Below are 19498 nucleotides of genomic sequence, written 5' to 3' on the forward strand. Positions count from 1 at the left end.
AAACAAAAACGATTTATAAATAAAAAATCTAAAATTGAAATCTGATTTATACCTCTTTTGCAAGAGTGTGTCCTAGTTAGTGTAGTCATGCTGTTACTGTTCAAAGGTGACCATACAAAAACACACATCCTGTTGCTCTGCCTGGCAGCACGCTACCAACAGAGCTCCAGCTTTAGTGACATGACTAAACTGAATAACGAAGAACGTCACACACAACCACTAAAAACAGCCCTCAATTCTAGGGTTCCTCAAAACCCTACATCAGCAAGACAGGCAACGATGAGGAGGAGGGACAGAGAAGAAGGAGAGAGCTCTACAATTGTAATTATTTCTCCTACAGACTACGCAGCTGCTTGCCAGTGGTCTGAAACCACCAGAGAACACTGGGCAGCGCAGACCGGGCTGCTGTGTCCGCCCCAGACACCGGCTACAGTTCCCAAACTAACTTTAGCCACCGTTTACAATCCACCACATACAATTAGACAGGACATTAAAGTCAGAAACATATCTTTATTTTCTCTAGAGTAACGAAAAAAATAACAGGACCATCTGCTAGCTTTGCTGTGGAGGCCAAGCTGACAATATCTAGGTTCGTTGTAAGGGTGTTTCTAATGAGGTTAAAAGGTTGTGTGGCAACGTATCCTCATACAACGGTTCGTATGATATCTTGTGAAAAGTTATTCCTCATTTTTCGAGTGTTTTCCTATTAATGTCCAGCGTCAATTTCCACTCCAGTATTTTTTTAAATAAACTTCCGTCTTCACAGGAAACAACTTGTTTAGGTTTAAGCAACAAAACTACTTAGTTAGGTTTAGGAAAAGATCGACTTGGTTAGGTTTAGGCAACAAAACTACTTAGTTAGGTTTAGGAAAAGATCAACTTGGTAAGGTTTAGGCAACAAAACTACTTAGTTAGGTTTAGGAAAAGACCGACTTGGTTAGGTTTAGGCAACAAAACTACTTAGTTAGGTTAAGGAAAAGATTGACTTGGTTAGGTTTAGGCAACAAACTAATTAGTTAAGTTTAGGAAAAGATCGACTTGGTTAGGTTTAGGCAATAAAATTACTTAGTTAGGTTAAGGAAAAGATTGACTTGGTTAGGTTTAGGCAACAAACTACTTAGTTAGGTTAAGGAAAAGATTGACTTGGTTAGGTTTAGGCAACAAACTACTTAGTTAGGTTCAGGAAAAAGTCAACTTGGTTAGGTTTAGGCAACAAAACTACTTAGTTAGGTTTAGGAAAAGATTGACTTGGATTAGGTGATAAAACTACTTAGGTTTTGGAAAAGATTTGTGGCTAAGTTATGTCGTACCAGAAGTGGCGTAACTTAAGTACGGAAGTTACATGACAAATAAATCAACGTTGAATTCTGGTTTCACACGGGGTACAAACAGCGGTCTCCTGGGAGAAAGTCAGGTGTTTTTTGACCCACCCCGACCTCCTCCTTAGGTGGTGTTTGTTACTCTTTATACTTCTAGGTACTAAATTACATGGATATATACAAATTAGAGTGCATTTACTTTTCATAAGTTTAGCTACGAACGATGTATGACAACAGCCTGTATGTGGATAAAACCCAGTGAACAATGGATGAAGAGAAAAAGAAGTTGGTAGAGAGAAAATAAAAGAAATTGAAGAGAAGCCAAGATGAAGTCAGTAGGACAGATATCCGCTTACTTACTGAAAGCTAAAAAGGTCCTGAGGATATCATAAAGAATTAGAGAATGACAGGGAAACAAAGGATGTGTGTTAGGAGGAGGTGGATGACTTTTCGGTCTTCTGAGTCCAAACAGGACGTAATAGCTAGCCCGCACATGACAGACTATAAAATACGAGAGGTGAAGCGAGGGGAGACACGCAACAAGGGTGTGACCAGGGAGGGAAACGGAGCAGGAGAGAAAGCTCTGGTCTTTATTGTCTAATTGGCTAAACTTCAAGCGGCTCTGGCAGGAGCGGCGTAATTACAGAGCCCGTGAAGCGAGGGAGTAAAAGGAGGATGGAGAGAGAATAGAGCCTGGTTTCTCTGATCCTCAAAGCTCCAGGCTGCCTGCCGCACTGGTTCCCAGAGCCCGGGGAGGTTCGCTACGGCTGCTCCCAGCTGTCAGTGCACCCCATCAGGCTGCCGCATTAACAAGAGGAGGCCCTCCCTGGTCCTCCGTGGCTCCTGCCAGCTGTCAGCACAGTGATATTTGTGCCTATGTGTTAAAATGTAAGGTCCTGTCATGCCAGAACAGAATAACAGTGAACAAATTGATGCTGGTATACCTAGCTGTCTCCACTTTATGTGTTAATATAGTATGTGTGAATGTTTCAGGGTGTTTTTAGGTCTTTTATTAGGCGTCTGCTCAAAGTGCTTTGGGCCACGGTGGTTTCTGCCTTAGCCATGAGTCAGTGGCTGCTGTTAGCGACTGCAGAGATGCCACCAAACGGAGCATACGCATGCATACCCACTAATAATACCCTCTCGCTTCGCTTCTGCATACTTTAGGTCAGAGTATTAACATAAAGGCAACCACAGGAGCCAGCGTGTGGGAAGGGGCTGCCCTTAAGTGTAGCTCTCTGCATGCACCTTATTGTTCAAGGCATAAAGCAGCACATACAGTAATGATGAAAACATGGCATTTAACAAACGGCAGCTAATGGTGACAGCAGGAACGCTAAACACATTCTGTTTGTGTGTCTGTGTACAAAATGCAAACAAGAAGTGAAGAAAATAAGCTCCTGACTGATTGATTATAGAATCATTACAAATATTATCTCAATTACACCTGTTTTCGCTCATGAAAACGTATTTTCTCTGATCATTACGGCATAAGAATAAAACAGTCATTCTGTAATTTAACAGGAGGGATAAAGAAAGAGATTAAATAAAAAGTGGAATTACAGCTTCAAAGGTTAACAGACATGTCTGAGACTAAGCCAACATGCTGTAAAAATAATGGCAAGGCAAGTTACTTATTATCTCATATAAATTCTTAAAATGTTACTAAACCAAGTAAAAAGCTACATTAAAACAATGGGTGAGAGCTTTTTGATTATAGTCTTAACTATGTCATCGCTAAAAATAACTTGCACGAGCAGCAGTATTATTATTACTCCTGAAAACTCTTGAACTCAACTTGAAAGACGTTGATTTGCACTATTCTGATCTGACGTTAAAACACAAGATTATTGAAATAATTAGGAGGAATCAAATGCAGTGAACAGAAATGAAAAGAAGTGTCACTTTACTTAATTAAGCTAATCATCTCATTCTGTTCATACATCTTTACCAGCTGTATGTAAGCTTGAGGCCTCGCTACACTGTACATCCCTTGCATTTCTTCAATTACGCAATTGGCAGACGCTTCAATGCCGGCGAAGGCCCAAAGAAGAGATAATAAGCCGGCAGCAATGGGACAGTTTAAGTGTGCCTGGATCGGAGTTGTTGATATCTGTCAAAGCAGCGGTGATAGAGCAGGGACCAACGGGCCTGGAGGGATTAGTGGTAAGAGCTGCGAATCTATCTCCGATCCAAAACGCCTCGAACATTGGCAAGAAGCAACAGAGAGAGAGGGAGGGGAAGAGATGAGCGCTCTATGTGTGAAACTGACTGTCAAAGATTGACATTCAAAGTACAAATACTCAACTTTTGTAAGATAGATATTTTTGTACATTGCTCTTTGGGAATAACAAAAGGCGAGAAATGATAAAGAATCCAATATGAAATCTGTAACATTCAGAGCTCAACAAATCTGATTATTTTACCAACTTGGACTAAGATATAAAAGTGAACAGGCTATCAAAACCCAGCCATATGCTTGACACCCTTCTCATACTCATCTTCCAATCCACTGATGAACCACCAAAATAAATAAATAAAATAAAACCATCAGTCCACTGATGAAAAACTGGACTCTCCATCTCCAAACAGATGCTTGTATGATTAGAACTTCAAAAGCAGGCACCTCGTTGCATTTGGCAGAAGAGACTAGGAAACCTTTCCACACCTTGAGGGGCTAACGATGGTGCCAAGGTACCCCAGCTGTTAATCAAAGGCTTATATATGCATGGCAGCTATGCTGAATGCTAAATGAGGACCCCCACCCCCCTCCATCTCTACCGCACCGCTGGCCTCCCATCAACCCCTCCTGTGACTTTGATCAGAGTCCGAACCCACCTGGCTCCGAGCAAAGCTGGTTAATGATTTCTTTCTCCATTTGCAACAGCGGGTACCTCATTGAATAAAGCAGTAAAAAAAAGGATTGAAAGACATACAAAGTCTACATTTAGAAGGATATGAGTCAAATGTGCACTTTTTTAAAGTTTAGTTAATCTAAAAACACATTAAGTACTGTGCACTTGCAATACTTTATCTTGCACTTTTTGCAGTGGGACCTATAGATGTAGGAGCGGGAGACCCAAAGATCGATGACATTAACGAGTTATTCAGTTGCCTTATGCCTAGTTCACGTCACACTATAAGACTTTCAAAGTCGTCAGATCGCAGCACTGTTCGCACTACACAACTTGTTGTCTTGTAATCGGCAGTCTTTAAGTCTTTGTGGTTTTCACACTACATGACTGACCGGCGACAGGGGGTCACACACTACAAGATCTTTCACCGGAAGGAATCCTCGATGAGGTCTCCAAACTATGTTTTGTCACAAAAACATGCACAATAAATGCAAGGTAAATGACATGATACCATACACAAGACTCATTTCTGATGTTGTCGTTGCCACATATGAACTATTTATTCCTCTAGGTGCAACAACAACTCTGCGTTGCAAATGCAACATATATACTAAAGTTCCTATTGTTACAGGCGACCCCTCCTGTGACAATTTCACTAGGCATAAGGCGCACAGCATGTATATGAAGATGAAGTAATGAGAACACCTTACAGTATTACGCAATGCAATTCAACAACACAAAACGTCGGCCTTAACAATAAACACTGACAGCCAGACTCAATAAAAGTGGAATACAAAATCTTTTACACTGATAATACCCGATTTCTTGTAGGGTGATTGTATTTGATTGTGCAGGTGTTGCAGTAACTGTGTCCTGCACAAAATAAGAGTCAGATATGTTTGTTATACCAATCATTAACAGTATGACCACGACTTATCTCTAATACCAGGCAGTCAAACCGAACCCAAGCACATCGCTGCTCTCCCACCCACACAGATCATTCAGTGGTTGAACTGATCGGGGATCAGATAAAAGCTACAACAGCTGGGTGTTCCTTCTGTGTGATCATATGTGTAAAAATTGCTGCTTTTTCCTGTCGCTTTTATGAGACTTGATAAGATCTAACATCGTGCTTTTGGGATGGCACATGGGATTTGTGTGTCATTGTACTTCACTTCTTTTGAAGAACATACCACAGCTTGAAAGACAAGTCTGTCCGTTATTCTCTTAGATGGCTTTTCACTTCCTTGAGATCCACCTTCCAAAAACAAAAACTTTATTTGCAGGCATTCCAAAGCGGATAAAAAAAAGAAAAAAACGCAACCCAACTGCATCCGTTCGGAAAGCTGTCTCCCCATCGCTCGGAAGTGAGAGCGCTTGTTTTGACAGGCTATCTGCTCCTCTTGGCTTGGGTGGTAAAAATAACAACAACAACTCTGCAGGGGCCCCAAAAGAACAACATGCACACACGAACACACAATCGCAGACACTAGACTCAACTTTGGCATTATTAAGCAACATCTCAGGGACACATACTTATATAGATATTTGAGATAAACTAGGTCACTTGCAACGATCATGTTTCCTGTTCAAATCTGTGATATGCCACAATCTTGTCTCACAAACACGTTGTTTTTGTTCCTGCATGCTTCTGAGGCTTCTGATTTAAAAATATCTTCACTTTAAACTGTGGTTGGATCTCATTTGTTTTAACTTTCCCTGCTCTTGTTTTGCTCAGTGGGAAGCCACGACACTGACACACTAAGGGTAAGGAGGAAGTTGGTTTTCCACAAGGGCCACCCAGGATGCTGAGGGCCATACAGGTGGCTTTGCATGTGTTTGCTTATATACTGCAAATCATGTTCACTTAACAGTTCCTAAAGTAAAGTTCTTCGATTGATTTCCTACCTCTCAGCCTGACAGTTACTGTTTTTAACAGTGTGGTATTTAAATCAACTTGTACAGACTTGAAATTTGCTTCAGAAACAGCAGACAGTCCATCTCATAAAGGTCAGGTTTTCAGCTTTTTCTGGCAAAGTATCATTACCTGCTTACACAAGTCTAAAACACCCACAATTTAGCATTGGCTGCCAAAAAGCATTGCCCTTAGAGGTAATGCTGAAAAATCAAACCTGTAGTTTCTTGTGTTAAAATGGTAGATGTTTTAAGCTCCCTGCTACTCTGGCACACATGTTCTGGCTATGTCCTAGATTATATAACTACTGGTAATCTATTTTCAAATCTCTATCAGAAAGTTTTTAGGCAGGTGATCGAACCTGATCCTTCGATTGCAATATTCAGTGTCGCAGGAGAGGATAGTCCTCTTAGAGGAGCTAAATATAAGATTGTGACCTTTGTATTGTTAGCGCACAGGCCAGTTCTCCTAAACTGGAAAAACCCACAACCTCTCAGTTAGATTTTATGTTTAGAGATGTCATACAGCACTTTAAAACTAGAGAAACTCAGGTTTATACTTCGTGGCTCTGCAGACAAATTTGAGAATATGTGGCATCCCTTCCTGGACTACACTGAATCCAAGCCTTAGATCTCCTCGTATGTAAATTGCAGACCTACAGTCATTGTCATTATTTTGGACACACTGCATCAATAAAATGTCATGTTGAAATCATAAGCAACTTCTATTTTATTTTATTTTACTCCTGTCCATTATCAACATTGCATAGCTAAGCTGGAAATAGAGTGGAACTGACACTGCAACAGATACTTGCAAGTGTTGCTTCCAAGTTATGATGAATAAAAACTCTAGTGTAGGATGTATGTACTATAATACTGTATATAAAACATCAATGTATAAGTCTTCCTGCAATGCCATCTGCACATCAATCAACCCCACATGGTGTCCCATCCCAGAGACGTTTTGTATCTGTACTTAAGGAGGAGTAGACACAAAAAACAGCACAATATTTTAAGAGAGGATCATTCATCAATCATTGTGCTTAAAGTGGAGGTTCTCAAAACCACAGAAGATGTTTTTTGGATAATTGTTAACCTGTCTGGCAAAATTTTAGGGATGGAAAACTTTTCCTAGAACAGGAGACCCACTACAGGAAAATGCTCCCAATTTGGCAACCACTGACTCACTTACCACTACCTAATGATTTAAAAGTCCTCACTAAAGTCTGCCTGTATAATGTGGATTTCTAAGCAGGCCCAAGCTGAGCCCAGTTTGACTGAGAAGTGCAATGGCATCCAGAGTTGTTGGAGAAGAGAGTGCGAACAGTCAGTTAATTGCCAGGCACGGTAGGCTGGACGGCTGTGTGTGTTAGCTTGACGGTTTCTGTCACAACACCATTCATCAAACTCAACAACTCAACCAGGAACGATGGGAAGAGAGAGAAGCTAATTCCACAATGTGATGCCAAGGGGAAAGGCTATCTTGGCTGGCAAATGAGAAACTCATTCAATTATCCCCCCCACTGGTCTCTGTGTTGTGCTGGCGGAACGAAGCGCTGAGAGAAACATTTAAGGCACTGACCGTGTTCCAATCGGACACGGCATTCTGGGTAATTGGACGAGGAAAGCTGGTTTGATTGAGTGGGAGGAAGAATAACAAGAGCAGTTACGGTCCGAGTGCCAGCTGGACGACGGCGGGGTCAGACTGGCTTGGCAATCTGCTTCATGTCATGTATCTTGGGTTATTTATATTCATTATATTTCGTTTTCTATGTTCACAGCATGTGTTTGACATTTTCAATATTTAAATGGTATGTTTTGCTTCACTCAGCATATACAGTATCAGCGTAGTATATCCGCTTGTCTTGTTTTATGGAGGTCATATATTGCATATCTGACCTCATCTGTTTTGTTTTGACATTTTGAATGTACAGCCACATGGTTTGCACAATATGTCACATATCACTGAGTGCATGGCATGGTTACTGGCTAATTTCATCATGATATGCTTTCGTGCTGCCTTCATGGTTTTAATCAGATGAAAACCAGCGTACTTAATATGTTATACATGTATTAGGTTCAATAAACTATACTACTGCAGTTGCCTAACACAGCAGATTCTTATCTTATCTTATCTTATTCTTATTATATATAGTTTTTAAAGGATAAGAGAGCCAGGGCAGATGCATTTCATTGCATTTGAATGTACAACTGTACATATACGTATATGGACAATAAACTTCAACTTCAGCTGCAGCTTTTTGTCCATGTTTTTTAAGAAAATATCCACCCTCAGATGTTATTTAATTCATTTTTTTAAAGATTATTTTTAGGGCTTTTATTGCCTTTATTAGAGCAGCTGGAGAATGGCAAAAGGGGGGAGAGAGGGAATGAAAAAGCAGGAAAGAGCCGCAGGACGGAATCAAACTCGGGCCGCTGCCAAGGACGCTCTACCGGGTGAGCTAGAGGTCGCCCCAGATGTTATTTAATTCTTATGCATCATCAATCTGCAATTTACAGGAATTACGCTACATTTCCACCGGATCCGGCGTGGACGCTAGGGGACACGCTGTCATCTGGTCGTTTCAAGCATAGATGTACCCTCTCGTGGAATGATTGGTTCCTGGTTCTCTGCTCGCCGTTTCAAACAGGAAACAACATGGCGGCCTGCTCATGAACAATCTGCCAAAATCTATTTCTGAAAATATTTGATGCGAGAAATAGGCTATGCTACTGCTGAATCTTGTTTCATTTTAGAACTAGATCACCTAGTTTGACAGCTTGGTCCAAGTTCAGTTGAACTCAGTTGAAAAATCGGGCTCAGTTGAAAAATCTCAACTTTATGCAACTCTCTGAAACACTCCCATCATGCACTGGGCGACTGCTTCTCCTGCTTTCTATAGGAAATGAATAGAAAGTGCTGACATGCCCTCCGGGATCTGGTGGAAATGGGCCGTTTTTTCTGTAATTTAGTGATGTGATTCATTTTCTGGTGTACGTATTTCTTCTTCAGTTATCTGGGATGCTTTTGAGCAGCAGCAATTAGGTGGTGAGAGTGATATCATAGGGCAAGTTTTCTTCTTTGAATTTGCCTCTCTGCCTCTCTTCTGACAGATTGATCCCCAAATCTGATACTTAGCGTTGATATTTTAGACAGCTGGAAATTTTGCTGCCATTAAATTGTATCGTGGCGGTGTTGGAAATGATCTACATGTGACATCAAAATCCGTTTTCAACATGAATTACGTTTTAAGAGTGGAAGAAATCCCACACGAGTTATGTAATATTTGTGACATTCATGAGATCATTACCTCACTACCCGAGCACAGAGCAGCCGCAGCAGCATCTCTAAGGCCGAGCTTTGATTTTGACATAAACAAAGGCAACAGTGTGGTGAAACGAGATGCTTTTCTTGACTCCAGACTGGCGTGTTGAAAGTGCTTATACGTAGGGAATGATTTGGGGACTGTCGCTGGCTTAAAGCATCCATGAAAATGTATCCCATCTTGTCCCAGACTTAGCTGAGACCACACTATGGAGACAGACGCAGCATTTTCCTTTGTTATGTTGACTGTTGTTGCTGTAGCTGCATTTCTTCCTCAGATTCCTCTCTTTCTGTCCTCCCCTTCTTTCTTCTCCTGAGGGGTTTATTTGTCTTGGCACCAGCTGTAGGTGGAGATTTCCTCTAATAGAGCGGGGAATTGGACAGACGTCAGTGTTTGTACTACATATTAATGGGGAGGTTTCAATTTATCGACTTGGCCCTTGTTGGTAGGGCTCGTTGATAAGTTATATCAGACCGCACAACATCAAGAGGGAGTACAAGCTGGGAGGTGATTTGATGAGGAGGACACATTTTGGGATCGTATAGACTTGGCCCGAGTTGCCATGGATTTCTACAAAAGCTCTAAACCTCACGATAAATCACGGGCAATGTGGAACATACGATGATGTTACACATCCAAGAAAACTAAAATACCAATACAAATATGCTGTTGCTGGGAAACACCTGCATTTAGTGTTTGGATACCCTGACTTGAAACAGATTATATTTGTATGCCTTTGTGTTGGGTGATCCGTATCAGCTCCTGGGGGACTGGTTTCTTGCCAACACACAGCATTTCAAACATGAACTAATTAAAGTTGAGGCGAGGGCATATTTTCTTTCTATATTTGGGTATCTACCTGGAACAGTGTTTCTTACTGAGGCTGGAAACTAAAATGTTGCACAATCAGACCTGGAGAATGTGAAATAATGACTTAAAAGCACATAAACAAAGACAACAGGAAGTAGGCATATTTGTGGGTTCACATACATGCACCAATTAGCTACTTATAGTCATTCAAACAAACAGAGACGTACAGACAGTCAGACAAACACGTACACACTCACTCACCAAAGAAAACAACCCAATGGAATCTGGCACTCTCAAACTGTAACCTCAACATAGCAAGTGGTTTACTAATAGACCTACACGCCTTAGCCCATAAAAACATGTTATTTAGTTTGCCACTACTGGCTCTTTGAAATAGTTTTGGTCTCTTCAGGTGCCAATGTATGACGCTTTTGGTAAATCCTAATCTCAAGATGCCAAAGTAAATCCTTATGCTTAAAGATTTTGTGTGATTTATGTCTCTAATCACCAAGCTGTGGACTTAATCCTGTTTTGTGAGCACGGAGCAGAAATTCAGAGGTATGTGACTGATTTGTAACAACAGGAGGAAAAGTTCAAGAGCACTTTCCTTAATTGAAATTGCATGTTCGTTGTTCAATATTAGAGGCCAACTGATACATCGGCATGGCAGATGTTATAAACCCTCTTTAGCTGATGATTATTGCAGCACAGAAAAGCTAAAGATTGTATTGTCAATACATAGTTTGTCCACCAGAGAGCGTTGACAAGTTTTTTTTATCTCCACCAGGTGTAAGCCTTTAGGGGGATAATGCGCGTATCTGTATGTCTGTCTGTCCTAAACTAATCTCGCATACTACTGGACCTCAATAGAAACGTTTTGTCTCATTTTGAACCGGAGCATCTGCAGATTAATTCCATAAGAAAGTTAGGCACGATACGAGATGAATAAATTCCTGTTTTTGTTATCTTCGCCTCTATCTTGAATGTAAGTGAGCTGGGAGGGACGATTGTGTGAGAGTCTACTCTCTGTTTGTTTGGGAGGGGAAAGGGAGATACACCGGGCAGAGATCTGCACTATACTGTGTGCACTTTTCTAGTTTTTCAACTATAAAATGTCCTGCTAAGTATATGTATTGTCTCAAATATTTAAAACCAATTTAAAGGATCCTCATCAAAATGTTAATGTAGAGAGTGAAAGTTCAATCTTGATCTTGGAAACATCAGTTGAAAAAACTATTTCACCAAAAGGTTCATTTAGTAATTTTTCTGCAGCTTTTAATAGTATCACGATAGTTCTTTTGAATTATTGTTTGTCAATTATGCAAAGACTATAAAGTACTCAGAAAAATACATAGTGCGACCCGTTCAAAAGCTCGAGAACTGCTACTAAATGGACTTCGTGGTGAGACTGTTTTTGTCGACTACTGCTAAAAAATCAGCTTAGTTAACATGGTCAAGAACTCCTTAAAGTGCTCAGAAAAATGTGACATCTACCATAACACCTGGATAACTCAATCTCCTATGGAAGAACATGTCAACTCTCAAATATCAATATCGGAATCGCCCTCAAAAATCCAGTATCAGTCAGGCTCTATTAAATACACAGAAAAAGTTTCACTTCAAAAATATGTGCCAGACAACCTACTTTTAAAAGAACCATGGTTTCCACAGCATGGTGGCCTTGTGGAAACAGTTTTTCCAGTGAGATCAGGAAACCACGGTTTTCTAATGATATTCATCGTTAATAAAGCATTTAAATGCAGCCCACTAGAGTTGCTGACAAGCAATGCCGGTCATTGCTGACGCCTCCCTGACCTTTGACCCTGCCGACAGAGTATTATTCTTCAAAGCCTCCTCGCCACTCCTTTCTGAATCGCACATTTCACTCTGTACCTCTCCATCTCAACACCCCACCCCCATCGCCTTTCATTTATCGCTTTCACACACACACATCGCTGCATAAGCCTGGTGTCAGCAGCACCTATCAATCGCTGAAAGTATTTTAAGTAAGCGGGAATCTGTGTATACGGTGTGTGCGTGTTTATGTGTGAATGCACGCTCAGCGGAAAGAACAGAGTGCGAGGTTAAAAGAGGGAGCATGATGTGTGTAGGAAAGTGTGTGTTCACAAGCATGTGTGTGTAGGTGTGTGACCAAAGAGTGTAAAGCTGTAGAAACTTTGTTTTTGCATCCAACAGTGAAGCTAAATTTAAGCAATTTTCCTGTAATGTTGCATAAACTGCTAATTAGATGCATTTCCATCATTTAAACATGCTATGCAAAGTGTGAAAGTGACGTTGACGGGATAAAAAAAAGTCAACCATTACATTTTAAAAGCTAATAGAATTAAATTTTATCTACAGAGTAGGATTGCGTTGTCTGTGCATAGAAGGATGGATGTATGAGAGAGTGAGTGTCTGTGTGTGATTCATGTTTGCCCAACGGGGACTGAAGTGGTGAAATCCGCCCTTATGAGTTAGCAGCAGCTCCTGGAGACTCCCCACTTTGTGGATTTGATTTTTATGACAGGACTTGCAGTCCTCCTCTCTGCAGTCATTAAAGTAAAAACCTCATCTCAGGGGAACAATTAACTGCAGGGGTAACGCGCAAAAAATGACACAGTGACGGATGCGTAGGGCCGATGCGGAAAGGTCTGAAATTACATTTGTGTCCGTCAAGGGGATTTACTGACATCTGTGTTTTACAGAGCTGGGAAGTGTAAAGATTGCCCTCTCCAGTCTCCTTTGCTAAGCTCATTCCAATTTCTCATTTCTCTAAAATGAGTGAAAAAAGGTGCAGAGGATAATTGTGACTTAAGTGCTGCAAGTAGCAAGAGACTAATTTCTTTAGGGCCTGGGTTGAAAGACGAAGTGGTGCGTGGTATTTTCTCCTCGGACTCCTGATGCATGTACCAGGCGAACATTGGAGAACAAGAATGAGAAATACCTCTAGGAGAAAACGAAAGAAGAATCATTTATGCGAAACATGTGAAACATTGGCTATTCCCATTTCCTCCTCTCTCATTTTCACACATTCATTAGAAGCATAAATCCCATTTTCTCACGTACAGTCAAGACACTAAAAGATGCCCTAGAGTGATATCCACAACCGCAGAGCCACAGTCATTTCCACTGAGAATTTGGCTGAGTGATTGTCCCAGCGACGGGTTGGTGGGTGTGTTTTCCATCTCCAAGCATACAAATAAACAGTTGTTTCTCTGGTTTAGATATACAGTACATACACAAAAATCAAGAGTGTTTTATTCTTTGCATGCATGTGCACACACACCTGTAAACTACTGATAAATCAATCTGATATACTCGGTTGGTAATAAAATAGTCACTTGTGACCAAACCATATTAAATACTGTTTCTTAGTGTTATTGTCTTAAAATTAGGGATGCTAATTTAGATTTTTCTTTCTAACCGATAGCCGACCCTCGTTAACCGATTATTAACCGTTAACCGACAAGATTTGTGCGTTGAATGCAACGGTGCTGTGGTTTTAGTGCCTAACAAGCCGCCCAGCTGCAGCGATAAGCGGATGCACAAACAGGTTAAATCTATCATTTATCACCAGCTGCAGTGTATGCGCACAACAGACAACTGAGTCCCCAGTTCACCCGTCCGCCAGAGTTAGCAGCCACGATGCTGCGTGTATCGTCGTGGACACATGCAGCCACTTTCCCAGCAAGTTTCCACCGCATCAATTAGTTTAGCTGCAAGGTTGTCAGCTGTGTGTCTGCCTGCCGTTCTCTGTTAGCCCGGCGTAATGTTAGCGAGTGTCCGACAGACCATGTGTGTGACAGTGAGTATAGTTATCAGTAACGTTGTAGCTGTGACCATAGTAGCGCAGTGTGTGTACAGTTTATTTGTCGTTGAATAAATGCTACAACTCCTCAATACCCAAGCCAAGCTCCTGTGTCTTGCTTGTCAGCCACCTGCTGATTAGTGAAGGAGTTAGCCCTGGCGTTGGTAACAACAACGGCTCAGACTCTCTTAAGATGGGCTGTTAAGGTGAACCAGCTATTCTCCTTTAAGTGACAAGCCGCTCCTCTGAGGTTTGCTCAGCGTTTAATTGTAATTTTTAATATTTTTTTAAACCGATAGCATTAACTGGTCAAAATTCTTAATGTTGGTTAACCGTTAAACAGTTAATTGTTAACATCCCTACTTAAAATGATGAGTTTCATATTTTGTTTACTGATTGAGAGGGCACTCCATTTAATATTTGTCACTGTCCATTGACGGGGGGGTACTGAATTTAAGTTGCCGTGGCATATTGTGAAGGGAGGATAGGGCCTCCAAAACGTCCTCGAGTAATATTAAGGCACTGCTTACACAAGATTGATCTAATCATCTGTGGGGAATACAGAAACGAAAATGGTATTGGATACGTGCTTGGACAAAGCTCTGACTGAATCTATCAGGAGAAACAAAGTGGGATCAGTCCACGAATAAATTCGCATAAACTTGCTTGAGCTTGCATTACACACACACACACACACACACACACACACACACACACCCTCCCTGTTGTTTCCACTGTCCTCAATCACCTCATTTTTATTCTCTAATTCTTTCTCTAACTGGAGTTGCTGGTTTTGGCCGGAGCAAAGCCCAGTTATTTGACCGCAACAGCTTTAGCCCAAGGCCAAGTGGGACACACTCCACAACTAAACACCCAAACCAGCCAAAATGACTGTATACACTGACGTTTACTGAAAAACGCTGGAGCATTCCCCCGAGGCAGTAAAATTAGGCGTGAGGGAGAAGTGGAGACAAACTGCAAACAGAAAGAAGTGAGACAGACGGACAGATCACCTGGTGCTGAGGAAAACTGAAACAGTGAAAAGCAGAGAGTGTGATTCAAACTGCAGTCGAAAAGACAACAACGACAAACTCAGCAGCTAATGCAGAAGTCAAATACTTTATCAGCAATAACTGCTGTAATTTACAAACTTTCAGGAAAGTCTAGAATAACTGAACAAAAACTGATTTGACTGTAGACAGACAGCAAAACTTTTCAAGCTGTTCAGATTTTCTAGAAACACACAGACGACATACATAATGCACACATGCACCCCCTCCAACAGATCCAGATCCTCTCCATCCATTTAAAATCCATTCAAATCCACCGACGGCTGCCAGCTGGAAGATTAAATTGGTAAAAATGATTTGGTATTGTGTGAAACCTAATCGGACCAGCTTGTTTTCGGAATGTTAAACAGATCGACATCAGGACTTTTCTTGGCAATGAGATGGATGTGTAACCTGAACTTGGGTTTTCCTAAATTTGTGTTGGACTCATTGTGGTTCCTGAAGGGGTAAGACTGCTGATCTCCTAAAATAAGATCTAAAGAAGGATGGGAAGGATAAAGTTGAAGGATATAGCCTGGTCTTACACTGCCAAGTCTATGGCTGCTGCAGTGAATACAGATGGGACCAGGATGCTTGGAGAGTTGTCGGAGGAAAGTAGTGACCTTGGATTGGGCTGCGAAAAAGTCTCGCCCTGTCAAACTGAAGGGTTTTGCTCCAAATGAGGTATCCAGCGTTTGGAAAATCTATTAGAGCAAAAAGATTGAAACAAACTGTGGTGCTATTCTACAGATTGCACATTGCTTGGCTGAAGCTCTTGGTTGACAAAATAGCTCATAAACTGACAGATAATAAGACAAGATAAACTGCATTTTCAAGAATGTTTTGATTACTTCCATAATAGATTAGGTTAGGATGCGTCTAACTGGAAAGATAAGACTGCAGCATTCCTAGCGTCTGGGACTACTTCAAAGAGAGCTTTGTAAGCATCAAGTTTTCTGACAGGTTGCACATATTTGGCCACGCTCATCCTCTTGTGGGGTTTTCTGCAGTATAGTGAGCTGCAGATGCACCCGCTGAACTCAGCTGACCTCTCAGAGTGCATATCTCTGCCCTACCTGGCTGTCTGTCAACACTTCTCCACAGATATGTGACAGACAGTCAGGGAATTCAAAGGGTCCTAAGCTATCAATACATGGTGACAGCTGCTGGAGAACAGAGGTATCAGTTGAAGCACATCTGTTGACCATGTCCTCATAAATACAAATATTCCAGATAGTCTTATCAAAACAAATTTGAAAGGATAGTTCGGGTGTTTTGAAGCGGGGTTGTATGAGGTACTTATCCATAGATGACAGTCGGCACAACCCCAGTTTGGAGAAGCAAACAGGAGTTACCGCACGGAAGCAATGCGATGTACTGCTGTGGACGGAGCTGGCAGCAAAACGTATTTTAGCCACCTAAAAGAAATGTCCACCTAAAAAAAATCGACATCAGCTTAAGTGTACACTATATTTAGAATATTTTCACCACTTTACCTTGCCGTGAGACTGCCCGTCCTCAACAGGGAACTGAAGACGTTGTATCCATCTATGCTCTAGCCAAAGCCACCAGACTCTGTAAAACTGTAATTTTACCTTGCAGAACACGGAGGTTGCTGGTCTAACGTTGCCTCGATCGGTTAGATTGTTTGTGCTATTGTGTGACTTTGGTGAATCCGAACTTAAGTAACACAATAACACAAACAACGGCTGATGAACAATGGTACTACGGACGATAACAGCTTCAGTTCCCTGAATATATAGACTGTATAGCTGTCTCCCAGCAAGGTAAACCGACAAAAATATTCTTAATATAGTGTACACTTAAACTGATTTTTTTTAGGTGGACCTTTTTTTAGGTGTCTAAAATAAGTTTTCCTGCCGTCCACAGCAGTACATTGCTTTGCTTCCGTGCAGTAACTACTGTCTGATTCTCCAAACTGGGGGCGTGTCGACCGTCATCTTCTATAGGTAATACACTGACTATGGATAAGTACCTCATACAACCCCACTTCAAAACACCTGAACTATCCCTTTAAATAACCTGATGAAAAACATGATTATTCATGCTTTGCACATTCATTGAAATTATAACATGGTCAAGTTTGATTACTGTCTCTTACAGCTTTTCATCTGAGGTCAGTTACATCAGGCCAGCTTGCGCAATGTTACGTAGCGTTAGTGTGAGATAATGAATGAAGAGGCCTCGGGGTGCTTCTAGACGTACAGAGGTCGGAAAGTAGGCCCCTGTTTCTGGAAAATATTCGGTATCCATTTCAGAGAGGAGGGCAGGGGTGAGCAGAGTGTGACGAGAGAAGGAACAGGAGTGCACGGGCCACCGTTAAGTATTGTCTCTACAATTAGACACAGTAAGATAGAGCGCAGCTTAACCCTGAAGGGGTTGAAGTCATGGATAGTTAGTTATGCACACATTTGTCTTTAAACCAGCAATAATTGATTGAATCATTTACACAGTTAAAGAGCAACATTATCATTCATTTGGAGTTTTGTTTCTGGTGAATTGGCAAATGTAAGTCCAACATTCACTCTCTTGTAGTTCTGTTTTTGTTCTCTACCAACTCCTGAGGGATATATCAGGGTCTTTAGCTGCTAAATGCTCCTCTACAGTATGTTCACCAGATAGACAGCAACTGTGTGTCTGTGGTTTGGTACTGGGCAGGTAGTGGTCGGGTTTTTTTAGAGCTTGTTTGAAACTATAGAATTTACAATCATAAAAGACGAACAAAAGCAGCAAATGTGCACATTTAATTAAAATGTTTAGCGCGAGTAGTCAATCTGAACAAAAAATAAAATTACACTTCAAAGCCCGCTCCTCCAAACAGAAGTATTAATGATGACAAAACAGCTCTGTCAAAGCATTTTGTGAAAATGTGCCTCAGTGAAGCATATTTGAGGTTGATGGACAAAGTTTATGAAAGAAGAGAATGGAGAATATTTCTGTCAGGATGATTCAGTATGAAGAGGCCCAGAACCCCGAGACTGAAGCATTTCTACCTCCCAAAACAGACACACACACACACACACACACACACACATACAGACACACTAAAGCACACACAGTCATGTTGAGTCTATGGTCTCGATCACCATGACAGTGTCTGAATAACTTTCCAACTACACCCTGAGCACACGCGCCAGCCAGGTAACTCAGTAAAGTGTGTGTAAGGAGTGATGCACTATCTCAAAATTAGATCATTTTGAGAAAAAAAAAGGTCGCTCATATTACAATATGATTTCAGGATATAAGAGTAAAGCATGTCATGTTATTAAGTTATATTAAGATATCTACTTACAACAAAATGACATTTGAAATATATCATCATCTACATTTTTGAGAAACTGACTCACCTCCTTTCCAAAACCATTACACTATGTAATGGTCTGGTCCTTTATACATTCAGTCACTATAAAACTAAACATTTAAGAAATACAAGAACCAACTGTTGGTTGTGTGAGCCAGAAAGTGGAAGAGAAGAAACAACTGCAAACCTCAATTTTAGCTGTGTTTGATTGAGCTCAGTGGTTTCCAACATCGGGGTCAGGATTCCTCAAATGAGTCGCGATGAGTCGCGATAAATTGTTTTATCCCTTCAGACTTTTAATATTATTAAAGTTAAACATTTGGAGAAGGATAAAAAAATCACTCGTAATAGGTTCATACATACATGTACTTAGCTCCACCCTCTCGTGTCACTTCTGGTTGCAAATAACCAAGATGACGACGGCCAAAACGCCAAACTTAAGGCTTCAAAATGACATTCCACAAACGAATGGGTGACGTCACGGTGACTACGTCCACTTCTTATATACCGTGTATGTACACACCATATTAAACTTATGACAATGTTTAAAGCTTAAACTTGCTATTTATATCCATTTCTACGCCACATTAACCCTAGTTGGAGAAGCTCAACATACCCTGCTATTGAGAAATGGAGGTTTGTGAACGCCACTGCTGTGTAACTTCAATAAATAAAACACCATGTTTATGTGAACTACAACACGGTGAAACTTCACTAAAGTGACATCATCTGTGCTGTAGGTTGCACCTGCTTAAAGTTACAAGTTTCAGCTTTAGAAGCAGAACTGGGATAATTACTAGTACTGCTACTCCCACCACTTATCTTGTTTCGGGACAAAAAGCATTTAAAAAGGCATTTTAAAGCCTCCTTTTACTGTCCTGATTAATCATTCCTCAGATATACGAGGTGCTATAAACAGTAATGGTAGTGACCCAGATCCCACTGCAGATTCAGAAATTTTAAATGTGTTGTCTGGTGTCTGTGGACGTTCCTGTCTGGCCTCTGTCTTATCAGGGCTTCTCTGACTAGTTGGTGAGTCTGCTCCATCCTTCTGTCTCATCCAACCCCGCCAAAGACCCTATGACACCAAGGAGG

The 19498-nt window shown here is 41.1% G+C and overlaps 1 protein-coding gene across 4 annotated transcripts in view; it reads right to left on the reverse strand.

The window, feature by feature from the left end:
* The window catches only part of svep1 (sushi, von Willebrand factor type A, EGF and pentraxin domain containing 1), a 110659-nt gene that overhangs the window by 77388 nt on the left and 13773 nt on the right, over nucleotides 1-19498 (reverse strand). The gene's annotated exons all lie outside the window — the stretch shown is intronic.

The sequence above is a fragment of the Sebastes umbrosus genome, chromosome 22 (genome assembly GCF_015220745.1).
Source record: "Sebastes umbrosus isolate fSebUmb1 chromosome 22, fSebUmb1.pri, whole genome shotgun sequence".
Classification (NCBI taxonomy): Eukaryota; Metazoa; Chordata; class Actinopteri; order Perciformes; family Sebastidae; genus Sebastes; species Sebastes umbrosus.